The sequence below is a fragment of the Sinocyclocheilus anshuiensis genome, unplaced genomic scaffold (assembly GCF_001515605.1).
Source record: "Sinocyclocheilus anshuiensis isolate Anshui unplaced genomic scaffold, SAMN03320099.WGS_v1.1 scaffold546, whole genome shotgun sequence".
In the NCBI taxonomy this organism is placed as follows: Eukaryota; Metazoa; Chordata; class Actinopteri; order Cypriniformes; family Cyprinidae; genus Sinocyclocheilus; species Sinocyclocheilus anshuiensis.
In genome coordinates this window covers 965,199-981,477 of record NW_015542451.1, presented here as the reverse complement: position 1 = coordinate 981,477, position 16,279 = coordinate 965,199, and positions in this window count along the sequence as shown.

The window sequence follows — 16,279 nt, the reverse complement described above, 5'->3', positions numbered from 1 at the left end:
CCGGGTTTCCATCCAAAGTTGCGAATTTAACTTATGCGCAAAATTGGAATATCGCACAAAACATTTGCGAACAAACACCGTTTCCATCCAATGAGTCAAAGAGAACAAACTCATCACTTCCTGATAAACTGGCACTATACATCACTAAGACATTTCTGAATGACCATATAACAACATTTCAGATGCTGTGGAACAAGATCGGTCCGCTGGTTAGTCAGGATTTGCTGTCCCATAGCGCAAAGTCACATGACTTTTTTGATGCACTTGGAGGAATTTATTCGCAAAATGCATTTCCATCTCCAATTATTCGCATTAACCCTTTTTCGCACAAGTCAAAAACCACCTCAAGCGAGCATAAAAACTTTTTTGCAAATTTTTATTTGAAATTCAGCGTTTCCATCACTCGATTCCGATGCGATACTTCAAAATGCGCATAAAAGCAGGGTGATGGAAACCCCGTTATTGTTTGGCATCACATTTTTGAGTTTTGTTTAAGTAGCAAGGATATCCTTGAACTATACTAACTCTATAGACCTTATGCGTCAGAGAAACAAGTGCGCAGACATCTTTAGAACTGTCTTTGAACTTCTGTTTTAGCGGTAGCTCTATAGCATCACTGTTGAAGAGTTATTAGCTGGTGAAGCGGATTTGCTTATTGCAGAGTTAACGAAAGCTGTCATGAGCATTGTGTTTGAAGCAGATGTCATAACAAATCTCACTAGCCCAGGAAGATCATCAATACAATACCATCAATACAAAGTTGGTTTGACGTTGGATATTAGACCGATAGTCAGCCTTGAAAAACGTATTAACGATTTAGAATAAAACAGAAAAAAACGTGTTTTGTTTGAATTGTTTTAAAATGTGGAAGAGAACACACTGTGTTGTGTATGTGTCTTTTTCTGCCTCGATGTATCACAACTTATAGATTTTATAATGTAATGGCGCAGAATAGGGCCCGTCTGCAAAGTATGAAGAGAATAAATGTGTAATGGTTCCACAACCAAATGCTTAGCTGTTGAAAAAAATCGAACAAATTGTACGCACAAGACCTTGAGATGCACACACAACTCTCATTTACTTGTTTGAAAATATATTGAGATTTTACCAAAAAAATCTAACCAAGTGTTGTATATGTTAACATTATTTCATGGACTTGAGCAAACTTGGGGTAACAATGAATAGTTGCATTTTTATTAACTAACCTTATTAGAAAAAAATGTTACACCAAATTCTAGAAGTATGTGTTTCCTGTATAAGAATCTTTCTGATAATAACAGTGCAACAGTTCAAGTGTTATATAACAAGTGAGTTCATGTGAACCATTCAGCTGCTTATGATTATTATCATTAGAAAGCTACTAATTGAACCATTTAAAGGAACATGAGATAACTAACATCTCTACCTATGAAACATTGCACTGGATGTCTCAACTGCAGGGCTTTCTTATTAACCCTAACTACCCACACAGGCCTGGAAAGACTCGCTTTGGTTTTCCCTGCGGATGAGTTTAACCAGATGACTGCGTATTGTCATGAGAGACAGACCCTCAGAAGTAAACGGATAATCATTAAACTTCAGCAATTGGACTCTGGTGGGGCCTGTCACTGTAAAACGCTCGTCTAATAATGATAGAATTTGCAGCGTTCAGACACAAAGAAAACAAGACAAAGTACAATTAGTTAAGGATCTGCCCCGCACGGTATGTTTCATCTGTGTGTGAGGCGCGTGTTGAAAGCTCTGATCCGTTCGCCTCCGCTGGCCCTATTACACGCTTTCATTTGGAAGGTGAGATGCTGGACTTTGTCAGCATAAAGAAAAGGAAAACGGCGGCCAGTCTGATAAATGGTCCGCCCGGGATTGAGTTGCCTATTTCAGCTTATTTTCCGCCTTTCTAACCATTGCGACATGTTTAATATCATACAGAAACTCAAGCAAAAAAAAATGATATTATTATGCAGTCTGGTTCAGATGGTATTCAGACTAGCATAATGTGTTTATGTATATATTTATATATACATACACTTTTTAGTCCAGTGTATATTTCTCAGGGTTGGTTTATTGTTGAAAGTCAGTTTCTGTGCAAGTGTTGGCTACAAAAGAAGAAAAGAAAAAAAGAAAAGAAAAGAACATTTTACATGTAAAAATGTAAACATTTACAGAAATTGCTAGTAAATTTCACAAACAATTACAAAGAAAAAGCAGAATATAGAAAAAATGAAATGCTTTCCCTGGGAGATTTCCCCTAATGCTGTGCTGCCTGCAGTGTAGACAGGTTTTCTTTTAATAGGAGCAATCTATATTTCTCAAGTTAGTTAAATTAAATTCATTGATATTAACCATACAGTATATATGTATAGGATATCAAGGTCGTGGGTTCAATTCCCAGCGAATGCATGAACTGATCAAATGCAACATAAGTCGCTTTGGATAAAAGCATATGCCATATGCATAACTTTAATGCAAATGTATTTTATGCATTTAACTAAAATAAAAAATAATAATAATACAAAACCCACTGACTTCAGGACGATGGAACCAGAAATGCTAAAATGCTTGATTTCCGGGCCTTACAAAAATACATCATTCCTGCAGCACATTATAAGTGACATGAGTTTTACAAGAGACTTTTAATGTATAAAGACGGCTCCTTTAACAATTTGGAGTTGTTTTGTGCAGTCTAGTAATTTAGCAGGAACCTTACATTCTCAGTTTCTGAACCTGGTTGCTTTTTGACAGATGCCATGATCGTTTCGAAATCTCCCAGATTTACCGAGACGGCTCATGTGCGCACGCCTCACAGGCTTTGCGAAAAATCATGGATCCTTTCCAGAGAACATCCAATATCGTTTAGTGTTTTCAGCAAGTGTGATGGAAGCTCATCTTTCAGTACAAAACAACAGCTGAGTTCCCTAAAAACGCAAGCTCCACACATTTGTACACAGCTGGTTGGCCCTGATTTCAGGCCCAGATAAAGAGCTCTTTCTTGGGGAGCAGCGATGGCTGGTGGGGGAGGGAGCACGATCACGGTTTTCGTCTTTCACTGCCGCTCTGACTCTTGGCCACATGAATACCCATGGAGGCTGGACACCCACGCAGCTGGGTCGAATCTGTAGAGCGGGACAATGGGCTGGAGAGGGCACCTCCAAGCCAAAGAAGAGTGCATCTTTGTTGGTCACAGGTGGGCCATTGTGCGCTCTGGTTCATTATGCATGCATCACAACAACTGAAGTCATCAGCTTCCTGTCCGGACCCTGACAAATGAAGAAAACACAGACAGCCGTCTGCGAGCGCTACAGAGCCAAGGGTGCGAGGTTAAAGCACTAAATTCACATGCATGGGGTTGGGGATGACAATGAGATGCTCCAACTGAGAGATGTTGCTTGTGCTGACGTCCCATGATCGAGCAGTAGTGTACTCACGTTCAGTTTGCGAGTGTCTGATGAAGCCTCGTTCTGCATTTACAATAGTAAAATCAACTTAAATTGTCAAAAAGCTTCCATTCAAAGCAATAGTTCTGCGGAATAAAAAAAATGAGATGATAGTTATAAATTAATAACTCATAACAGTAGTAAAATAAATAACTTTAATATATATGTATGTATGTGTGTATATATATATATATATATATATATATACATATATATATATACATAAAAATGTAATGAAATTAATAATAAAACATGACACGAGAAATTGAAAATTGTCATTTAAATTATTAATAATAATAATAATAATAATAATAATAATAACATGACATGATGATGACAAATTTTGCATTTTTGGGAGGATTTTTTTGGGGGGGGGGGTTTAATAAGTAAGTACGTAAATAAATTAATTAGTTTAATTAAATATTTGAAAAATATATGAATTTTTATAATAATAAAAATAATAATAACAATAAGTAAATGAGTTTGGGTAAATTACAAAATGTGCATTTTTTGAGAGAACTTATTTGTGAAATAAATAAATAAATATTTGAAAAATATACGCATTTTGTAATTTAAATAATAATAATAATAATAATAATAACAACATGACATGATTATGGGTAAATTACAAAATGTGCATTTTTGGGAGAAAATATTTGATAAATGAATGAATAAATAAAAAAATATCTGAAAAATATACTTATTTTTGTAATTTAAATAAGAATAAGTACATGAGGGTGAGTAAATGATGACAGGATTCGCATTTTTAGGGAGAACCATCCCTTTAAGAAAAAAGCAAAGAAAGTGTTTTTGGCCAGCTGACTCATATTGTGCAGGTATTATATACTTTGTGTCACCAATTATGTTTGATAAACATGAAGAGATGAAGGGCTGTAGTGCCTCACAGCGGGCCATTTACTGTAAGTGACTATACGGTCAATGTACTGGCCCGTTTATGAAAGGAATCCAGGCTTGGGCTTGTTTGTGTCGCTCCCATCCACTTACAGTACAGAACATTACAGTCACCTATGTAAAGATGAGGCTGATGAAGTACTTTGTGACTCATCCTCCACGAGATATAAGCTCTGTCTAGCCACTGACTAAATGCACTTCCTTAATCCACTTTACATGAACGCAGAGTTTCCTGAAAGGCAAAATAAATGGAGAGCTGTTCTCTAGCTGATGCTGAGCTGCAGTTGCTTCATTTTTCTCTTGTCTGCCTAAACTGGTGTGTTCAGCCCGTCGGCTGTAGCTGAGAAAAGCATCTGTCAGAGAAAATGACATCCACATTCGACTGGATTAAAACTGTGGACAGCATGGATCTGTAAATATACTGCTTCAATGTTAATTACCAGATTAAAAAGGAACTATATGTCGCCTTTAAAGTTGTCCAAATGAAGTTCTTAGCAATGCATATTACTAATCAAAAATTAAGTTTTGATATATTTACGGTAGGAAATTTACAAAATATCTTCAAGGAACATGTTATTTTCTTAATATCCTAATGATTTTTGGCATAAAAGAAAAATCGATAATTTTGACCCATTCAATGTTTTTTTGGCTGTTGCTAAAAATATATCCAAGCGACTTAAGACTGGTTTTGTGGTCCAGGGTCACATATGTATGATAACTGGTAAAATAATGCTAAATGCAAATAATAAAATGCAGCAAACCAAGTAGTAATGCATAGTTAAGATAGCAAAAGAGACAAGCTTATCAACCTTTTAAAAGAATGAGAAACCAAGACTATATTTTCATGTCACACATTTTGCAGAGATGCAATGTATCTGTTCCATACTGGTTACTGGACAATAATAGAGATTATTTTGGTATTGCTCAATATTAGAGAATTTATCCTTTTTTTTTTAATGCACCTTTGCATTAGAATTACATAGCTTTTTGTTTGATTTCCAACTTAGGCAAAATAGAGGAATTTTAATCTGAATCAGGCAGATTTTTTTATATCATTGCATCCCTAATGTTTTGCATGAAAATGTGTCATTAAAAAAAATCTAAAAAAAAATCTAAAAATTCTTAAATCAAGACATTTTCTTGAGATGCTATATCACATAAGATCTTGTTTTCTGAAAATGTAATCAAAATTAAGCAAGTTTTGCTGAATAAAAAAAATAAAATAAAAATATCTGCCAACTGGGTAAGAAAAATTAATGTTAATAAACTCAATTTTTAAGATTTCCAACTGTACACTATTTATCTCTCTCTTCGCCCTGCGGTCTAACATCATTTTTTGCAAATGATGTGCCAGATTGTATGCCACACACGTTTATCAATAGACTCATTCATCAGGTGTGATGGCTCCTCAAAGCAGGGTTTTGCTGAAGTTGGCTTTCACTCTCTATACTTGAAGTACGTATGAGCCTGAGCGGTATATCACAAATACAAACACACACACTTGAACTGGGCAAAGGGCCAGTCAACCTCAGCGCTCGCCCTTCTCCATCCCTGGCCGGTCCCCCTGAGCCCTTTGGCTGCCGATTAAAGCTGAGAAATCTTTCCTGTGACAGTCTAGATTTCAAAAGAATTCTTCCATCTCGGTATAACACCATCTAAACCAGCATCGGACCACCAGACCTTCTCCGCCAAGCCTATTTGTTTGCTGAGGCCAGGAGGAGGTTTATTTAGGAGGGTGGTGCTGCTGCATTTAAATTGCTCGTGGAATAAATAGGACCATGACCGAAATAGCAAAACATTCATTTAAAAAAAGAACACTGGCTTATTTGAAATTCTATTAAATAAGTGTTGCACCTTCATGCAATCGACAAAATGATACATAAGCTTGACAAGCAAGACTTGATAAAAAGATCTTGATGGCCGTTCGATAGTTTGCAGCAACGCTTCAAGGTGGCCCGTGCTGATGTCAGAGTGGTCAGCGAGTTTGTTGACCTTAGTTTGTGTGGCTTCGACAGGAGGAAAATTATTGCTGTTTTGCATAGGAAATCGAGGTAATCGCCCTCATGGTCGGGGGCCGAACTGACCACGCTTCTTACCCCACGGCATTTTTACAGGCTTTAGCTCTGATATAAATACGACTTCTTAAATCTGCAGTTATGCAAGTGTAAATCTCGCTAGCGCCGCGTCTCAAGGCTCACCGCTGTGAACCATGTGACCCTGCAGGTACAGAGGTGGCGCACAAAGCAGACGTTCTTCCACGGAGCCTCGTGGTTCTTGTTAGAGGAGCTGGAAGGGAGTGGATGAGGAGACTGTCCATACATGTTCACCTTAAGTCCAGCCGGGGACAGTCACAGCTCATTTACCCCAGACATTAATGAGCAATGAGACCCCACTGGAGGGAGAGAGAGCATGATAAAGAGTTGAGCGAGTGCACGAAAAACTCTCCTTTCAGTCGTCATAGAGCTTTATAAAATACAGATTGGTTCCTTTAGAACTGAATAAATGTTGTAAAATTCATCAATTATGTCACAAGTTCAATTTCTGCTGTAAAGCAGCTCTACAGAAGTCAACCGTGTCATTATTCAGCTCCATTCAGTTCAGTGTTGATTCAATTCACTTACAGTGTACATTTTGCAAAGTTTATAAATTATGAAACACATTCAATTTTAGCTGTAAAGCAGCTTTACAGAGGTCAACAAAGTCATTATTTGGCTCAATGTTAATTAATTTCACTGAACAGTGTCAATTTGGCAAAGTTTATCAATTATGAAACAAATTTTAGGTGTAAAGCAGCTTTACAGAAGAAAATGTTATTATTCAACAATTTAGTTCAATGTTGATTCAATTCAGTTCAGTAACTGTCAATGTTGCAAAGTTTAATTATGAAGCAAATTCAACTTAGCTTAGCTGTAAAGCAGCTCTATAGAAGACAAAACTTATGATTCAGCTCAATTCAGTTCAGTTCTGTTTTGATTCAATTCACTTCAACGACAGTGTACATTTTTCTAATCAATTTTGCTGTCAAAAGTTGCAACGTTCAATTATGAAACCAATTTAATTTAATGTATTTAAGATAATTTAAGATAATAAATGTCAAAGGTGCAAAGTTTATCAATCATGAAATGCATTCTATTCAACTATAAGGCAGAAGGCAATAGTGTCATTATTCAGCTCAATTCATTTCAATGTTGATTCAATTCAAGGGTCGATGTTGCAAAGTTCAATTATGAAACAAATTCAGTTCATCTATAAAGCAGCTCTGCACAAGACAATAGTGTCATTATTCAGTACAATTCACTTTTAAATTTTGTTCTTATCCAAGTGTCAGGGCAGTTAAATCGTTAATATTGCTGAACATAATAATTGTCTTTTAAGTATATTATTTACCTTGAATATTCAAATGAGTCTCATTAAGTGTGCACTAAATTGAATCAGTTAAATGCATTGAAAGCCATGCTGAGAGTCAAATAATCCAGCCAGCAGATCAGTATCAGTAAAGAGATGAGAGAAACTCATAAGTCTTGACCCCTGACCTGCTAAACCCGCAGAGGTCTCCGAACATCTCAGACCATGATCCTGTAAATGCTGAGGTAAGGAAACGTGTGTGAAAGACCAGGGACATCCACAGGCCTGCTGGGGGAAATAAGTAGCTTAATTCAACTAAAAGTTTGCTGATCTGGTTTAAGCTGGTCTCCCAGCTCAGCTAAACTAATGAACGGCATCAATCAGCCCAATCAGATAATTCAGGAAATTTAAATAATTAATAATAATGATAATTATTATATTAATTATATCTTAAATAAATAAATACTTTTTTTTTTTTTTTACAGTAAATAGAGATGGAATATGTGTGCTGGATCACACAGCAAATGGAATGGATCCAAAAACAAACTGTTTGCCAATAATTTTCCAAATCATTCTGGATGACTCAGGCTCAATTTAATAACTGGAATCAGGAAAGCTGGATTATAATTAGTCTCTGTTCTTCACTTAATGAGACTCATTTGAATCTTCAAGCTAAATAATGGGTATCTATCACAAAAGAAATGAAGGACATGACGTCATTATTTACAAAAACAATAAAGCAAAAGAAAGATTGTATTGCACAATTGTACAACTTTATGATCCAACACTTTTACACAGCTGTTATTGCTGTTATATAATCAAATTTAAAATATTACATTTATAAAATGAGTAGGGGATGTGTAGAATTTTATGAAACGACAATCGACAATTCTGTGCGGGCCTGTAAATTACACGTGCCATTCAAAGAAGGACTTGACCTACAGTATGCCACACGCGTCCATGTTTTGCTCTGTTAGTGACTACCATAATACCATAAAGCAAACTTTAAACACTTGAGTGACTTAAAGCGTTCCTAAACAAGAAGCCATTGCTTTTTCTTCTTGGTGTCACCCGTAATCTGAAATCACTCATGAGGCAACAACACCTCAAAGTGCTACCAGCACCGTATGACTCAATGGAAGCAAAACACATCCGGGAACAATGCTTCGGCTGTGTTGAGCAGTCGTGGCCGATTCTGTCTGATCCCGGAGGCCACTTAATACGCTGTCAGTGGGGAGGCTTGTCTATGCATGAGCAACAAAGTCACAATAACGCATTCTGATAAAACAGCCGCTTGTTTGATTCAGCAGCCCAGTGAAGCGATGCACAGGACCCGCTCAAGCCAGTCATCAATCTAATCTGAGATCTGCCCCCTACGGTCACGTGGTCATGCTTGCGATTTAGTTTTTCATGCAAAGTGTGTCCAGTGTATATGTGCGTGCATGTGTGAGTGTTTTTTTTCCTGGTGGGCACTACGTGCGTGTGTTAGTAGTTATGATATAGACCTGGCAGCTGGCCCGCACAGGACATTTGACCTTGATTTTTTTTTTTCTCCTCGAGCTCAGTCTTTTCCCTTAGCAGGGGCTAAAAGGCTCAAAAGGGTGGAAAGCCAAATATTTATTTAAGGCTCCTGGACGCCAGGTTGCATAAAAGGTTCCACAGCCTTTTGCATCAAACCTCAACCGTTGAAACCACAAATTCTGTTTTTGTAGCCATAAAACTGCCCCCACCGAGGACAAAAAAAAGGTTTCCATTCGGTTGATTCTTATAAATTTAAATGAAGTAAAAAAATCTGGTTTACTCCCAAAAGGAAAATATGGTGTTAAATATATTTTGCAATGTGTGACGGAATGTTTATGAGCAATAGACAACGGCTTATCTTCTTATGATTTATGCAAGGTCTCTCATATCAAAGAATTGTCATTTTATCAAAGTTCTCAATCTTGATTAAAGATTGTTGATCATATATACTGTGTATATTTCAGCATCTCAATATTTATGTATTTGCTCCGAAATGGCAAAGAAGGCAGTTTTTGGTCAATCAGATAATACATCATATAAATGTTGGCAACTTTGTTTTTGTTTTTTTTTGTTGTTTGTTTGTTTTTAATTAATTTTTGTATTATTATTTTTAGTTTTTTTTTTTTTTTTTTTAAAGTTTCAGAGAGTCCAATAATTTTAAAAGTTCTCAATCTTGAAGATTATTGATTTCCTATGGCAAGTATGATTAAGTAAATGTGATTATTATTATTATTATTATTATTATTATTAGCAAGTATGATAATTAAAAATGGAGCTAGGGATGGTTGTTTCATTTTATTCCGTTTCAATTATTAAAAATCAATCAATGATTAAAATTGATTAAAAACTCAATTATTTGTTGCATCCATCCATGTGTATACAAAATCATGTAAAGTAAAAAAATTAAAATAAAATTACATTTACACATATAGAAATAAAACAGTTAATCAGTGTTACTTACTTTAGCATCTTTGAGATACTATTATATACATTTTAATTTTAGTTAAAGATTTAGTAAATGTATTGTTTTTATTGTGTTACTTTAAGTAGTATGTCTATATAGTTTATTAGTAGTAGTAGTAGTAGTAGTAGTAGTATTCAATTATTTTATTTCAGTTTTAGTTATCTTAGTACATCAGGTTAAACTAAATGAAAATGAGGAATGTTAACTAGCTAAAATGAAATAAGTTTAAGTGCCTCCTGATCTGAAATCACTCAATTTTGGAAGCTTTGTTTTTACGAGTGTAGATGTAAAAATTAAATCTATCAAAGTTGTAAACGTAAAATCCTGAATGTCACATCTGACCAAAAGAAGAAAAAAAACCCAAGATAGCAGAATCTTTAGGTGCTTCCTGGACGAGATGAACATGTGGCTGAAGATCTGAGGATTAGGAAACAGTTTGTGCTGTGATCATTTCCCCTGTAGAGATGACCTCAAGGTGAAAGGTCACGGTGGGGGTCAGGAGCTCTTGTAGCTGCGGGCCATCTCTGCCCCCTCTTAATGCCAGACTCAGGACAATGGCAGAGGCCAGGTCAACCTGAATGAGCCGTCATGGGGACCAACACAGAAAGGCCTTGTTTACAGACACCAAACAACTCCACCAAAGCCTTTCATCTTCTCTTTGGTCATATCATGAAGAAGATGTAAGGCGCTGCTCATCCCTAGGAAGTCTAAGAGAGATTTTACTTGCCTAGGAGAAGGATGTTTTTCTATAATTTTAACAAACTGCAAATATGTTTTGTGATTTTTTTTTTAGAATGACTGTTGCAAACTTTAACATCCCTCTGTGTGAACATGCCTTAAGCATAAACCAAAAAACCAAAAGTCCTGTCCAGCTAGTTTTACACTAAGTAGGGTCTAACTAAGCCCTGCTGAAAACCAGGCAGTGAGAGGATAAAGACAGCGGATTAAACTGAGATACCAGACTCGTTCTCCAAGTCCAGGTTAACCCTCTCCTGCCAGCAGCTAAACCAAACACCTGCCAGTATCAGCACAATCAGTCTTGAGCTGTGGTGTATTTCAATCACAAAGGTATTTTTAGGTTGTTTCAATCTATCTGAGTTCCTGCAGTTTATTGAGTTTGCTGTCTGTTGTTAATATGGAATAAACTCATTTAGACTATAAAATAATAGAATGCTGTTTAGTGCTGGTATATCAAATATTCTCTATATATTCATAATGGATTTTGTTGGCAATATAATTAAGTAACATTGTGGAGTCATTTTAATGCATTTATTATTATTATACATTTTAATCTGTGTTATATTAGTATCATTGAAAAAAACTTACAATATTTACATTCTGATACAAAAAAAACAATAATGAAATAAAAAGTCTTCAATTATTTGTTTGCATCATCACAATCTATGTCATTTATGTGTGTACAAAAACAATTATTACAATACATGCAGATATAATTTTTTTTTAATCAGTGTTATATTAGTATGAATGAGATACTATTTTAGTTTTGAGTTTTAGTCTGTTTTAATTTTAGTTAATTAGTTAGTTAGTTTAGTTATACTTTTATTTTGTGTTTTCGTCATTTTTTATTATTCATTTAAAAATAGTTTTCAGTAATTTTATTTCAGTTCTGTAGTTATTTTAGTACAAGCTAAACTAAATGAAAATGAGAAAAGTTGTTGCCATCTAGCTGAAATAAAGTCATTTTAGGTTTATTTTTATTGCATTTCAGTTAAAGTTTATTTTATTTCAAGTCACAAAAGTTTTAATGATCATAAGACACGAAACATTCCATTTTGGAATTTGTGAGCTTTTTTGAGTGATGATTCAAAACAAACCATTTGGATTGATTGGAACTTAAAAAGCCATCGATTTCCACTGTATTTTTTTTTCTATACTATGGAAGTCAATGGCTGCCGTCAACTTTTTGAGTACCAACATTCTTCAAAATATCTTCTTTTGTGTTCAACAATTTGAGGGTGTGTAAATGATGAAAGAATTGTAATTTTTGGGGTGAACTAAACCATTAATATGCAGGTGCTGAAATGCACACTGCTAGCATTCAGTCACAGTTTTGAGATATCTATTAGCCTCAGGCAAAATTTTGAGAGACGCACAGAGCAAGCGAGGCGTTTCCAACCACAGCGACTGGCTTTGCAAACCACACGAGCAATTCGGCCATTTCAAAAATGCGAATACTCTTGATAATGCTGAAGAATTACCGCTCTGACCAGTGAGGCTTCAGCAGTGGCTAACTGAGGCGTTGTGTGTGTTGCATGCGCGGCCAGCGCTGACATGTTTAGAGTGAGACCACACGCGTGTGTGTTTGTGCTGGAGCGTGAGCTGATGAAACACCCGGCTACAAGTGTGTCAAAACACCCTATGGAAAACCACAGCGCCCTCGCAGCCCACTCTCAAGCTGTTGCTGTTTTTCTGACCCTGTCGCTCTAAGATTTCACATTAAATCTTGTTTGTCAACAAACTATTTCGGGCCAACTTTCCCCTCCAAACGTCCAGTTGGATTTATGTCTTCCTTCTATGGACGAGTTTGTGGGACTTAATTAGCTTATTGAACTATTTCACAGGAGTGAAACTCAACTGGAGGATTATTAAAATAGGCATAACGCACTCGACAGCACAGTCCACAAAGCAGTAACAAAACCAAATTAAACCCTGCGGCTCGTGACGATACATTGATGTGAAAAGACACAAAACGATCGGTCCGTGCAAGAAACTGAACAGTATTTATATTGTTTTTTATCTCTGATTTTTACCGCAATGTCCGAACTGTCTGAACTCAGCGCATCCTCCTGAGCGCGTTCTCGACAGCAGGCGTGTGAGGCATCTTCTTCTTCTTGCTTTATGGCGGATCGTAAAGTAACCCACATCTTGCATGCCCTAGGGGTAAGCAGACAGACATCAAATTTTCATTTTTGGGTGAACTATCCCAATGCAGTGCAATGCAAACCCACAATCAGACCTGCCAATTAACTCTGCTGAAAGTGCGGGTTCAACCCACAAATAAATGAAATTTCGATCGCTCATGACCTTTTGGCCCTCAGAGATGTAATAAAGCTTCTCATGATGACATTTTTCTGTCAGCACGTTTCTCCATGTGAGCTGACAGCGAGCAGCAAGCGGTAGATGTGCAGGTGTTGATGTGAATCATCCGTCAGTATGAGGGTAATCTCTCAGGTAATGTCTTGATGACAAATCTGTCGTCGTTGTCAGTCCTTGTTGTTTGCATTTATGCCAGGAATGCTTTAAGGCAAAAAAATATTAGATAAAATCATCTACATGGTGATAACAGAACAGAGCATTAATAGTGATTTATAGCACAGGCCAGTGTTTGTGTTTGGAAACCTCCTTTTACATGGCAAAGATGTGAGCAGCACATACAGTATAATACAGAAGTTAGTCGTTCTTGTTCTGTGTTTTAAAGGTGCTGAAGTTATAAATAGTTCAACTTTTGACATGCAGTATCGCAGATAAATGTAATAGTTGTAGCATTTACAAAGTATATTAAGTGTTTATTTTTGCAATGGAGTATGGGAGTGATAGAGGCAATTTACCTAAAAAAATGAAAATTCTGTTCATTATTTACTCAGCCTCATGTCGTTCAAAACTTTCTGTTCTGTGAAACAAAAAGAAGATATGTTTAAGAAAGTTTCAACTGCGTTTGTCCATATAGTAAAAGTCAATGGGGTCCAAAACAAACAAGCAAACAAACAGAAAAAAAAAAAAAAAAGATACAAATAAATGTTTATATGTATATATACACTAACGTTCAAAATAAATAAATACATAAAAGTAATATAGAAATATAAGTTTGCAATTTTTAAATATTATTGAAAGAAGCTCACTTATTTGATCAAAAATACAGTAACATTGTTAAACATTTCTTATTATTAACAATGTTGAAAGCAAATTTTGCTGCTTACTATTTTTGTTACACTGCCATTCAAAATTTTGGGGTAACAAAACATTTTATTTTATTTTATTTTAAAGAAATTTTGTTTGCTTTTATTCAGCAAAGACATGTTAAAATGATCAAAAGTGACAGTAAAGACATTTATAATGTTACAAAATATTTATATTCCAAATACAATCTGTTCTTTTGAACTATTCATTAAAGAATCCTGAAAAAAAATGTATCACAGTTTCCACAAAAATATTCATATTAAGCAGCAAAAACTCTTTTCAGCATTGATAATAATAACAACCATTATTAATAATTGAGCACCAGTAATAACTGATGATAACTCATCAGCAAATCAGCATATTAGAATGATTTCTGAAGGATCATGTGACACTGAAGACTGGAGTAATGATGCTGAAAATACAGCTTTGATCACAAATAAATTACATTTTATAATAAATTCACATAGAAAAAAGCTATTTTGAATTGTAATAATATTTGACAGTATCACTGTTTTTACTGTATTTTTGATCAAATAAACGCAGCTTTGGTGAGCAGACTTCTGCCACACATCACATCATGCATCATGCAAAGAGTTACTAAGATACTTTTATTTGGTACTTTATAGCCACTAATTAGCATGACAGACTAGAAGCATGAGCCTGAGGAAAAGAACACTGAATGATGGGCCGAAAGCAGAGGAAACATGGACCATCAACTGTTGAGACTAAATATCAAAGAAATCAATGACGTGCAACACTAGTAAGCACTAAATGAGCCTTATCTGTGCTTAAGTATAATGCAGTGGCCGTGCTCCATCGAGTGGCTCTGAAGAGGCAGAATGATGGATCAGGATTCAGAGGAACGGCCTAACAGGACAGGCCTGTCAGGGCTTTGATTGATCAGAGAGCTGTGCTTTTGTCCGGCCCCCAGGATCCCTCAGCACTTCCTACAATCAAAGCCCGGCCATTCTGCTCTAATTAGCCACTGAGAGAGACGTCAGGCCACTTGATTTATAGCAGGGACCCGCTGCATGCGCTACAGCCCCCTATGCAACTCTCATTCCCTCTTTTTGTCTCTCTGCGTCCATGCATTGTATCCAATCACAGGTAAATGCATTGATAATGAAAGTAAATATACACTCTGATTGCAAAAAATGTACCTTGTTTGAAACAGTCGAGCACAAAGCAGACCTTTGAGCTTTGGAGAGGGTGATGAGAAAGACGGTGACCCGTAACAGGCGTGCAGCCGAACCGATGCCAGGTCTTTACCACAAACTCCAGTTCTGCGGCTGGAGATGCATGAAGAACCCGGAGCTCTGAAACCACACAGTCTGGCCTTAAGACTGGAAAATCAATAAGCAGCACTAAAATCCAGGAGCAGACGACATTCCCATGCCTTCGCTTAGCTGAGGAATAATAGGCAGCCATCCCTGAAACGCACTTGGACGCTTCACCTGACGTCCCGAGCCAAGGGAAAAAAGGATTAGAAACCAGCAAAAGCATCCAAATAAAGAAAAGGATGAAGAGATGAGGCAGATGCAGAAGAGAAAAGCTCAAACAGAGGGTTCGCCCAGTTGAGCTGCTAAGAGCGGCTGAAGGGCTATTATCAGTGTCATGTACGGTTGATGATGACTTTACCACATGTTGTCCCCGGACTTATACTCCAAATACCTGTTGTGGATAGGTTTTGGTTAATGACTAAGTGTACTGGACAGGGTCTACAATTAACTACCTTTACAAGGCGAGTCAATTGAGAAAATTTAATTGCTTAAAAAATATAATAATATAATATCATATCATATCATATCATATAGTATCATATATTACAATATAATATCAAATTTGGCTTATTTTTTTATTTATTTATTTACGCTTGCTTGCTTGCATATAACCATGAGGGTGAGTAATGGCAGAATTTTAATATAATATAATATAATATAATATAATAATATATAAATACACACACATGCATGTATATATTTAATAAAAATATGATGTTTATATATTAAATATATTTATAAATAATATGAATTAAATTAATATACATATATGCACGTAAATACATGTAAATATTTTCAAAATATATACACGCATGTGTGTGTATTTATATATACATAGTAAATATACACAGTACGCACACATATATTATGTAAACAAAAACTTTTATTTTGGATGCGATTAATCGCGA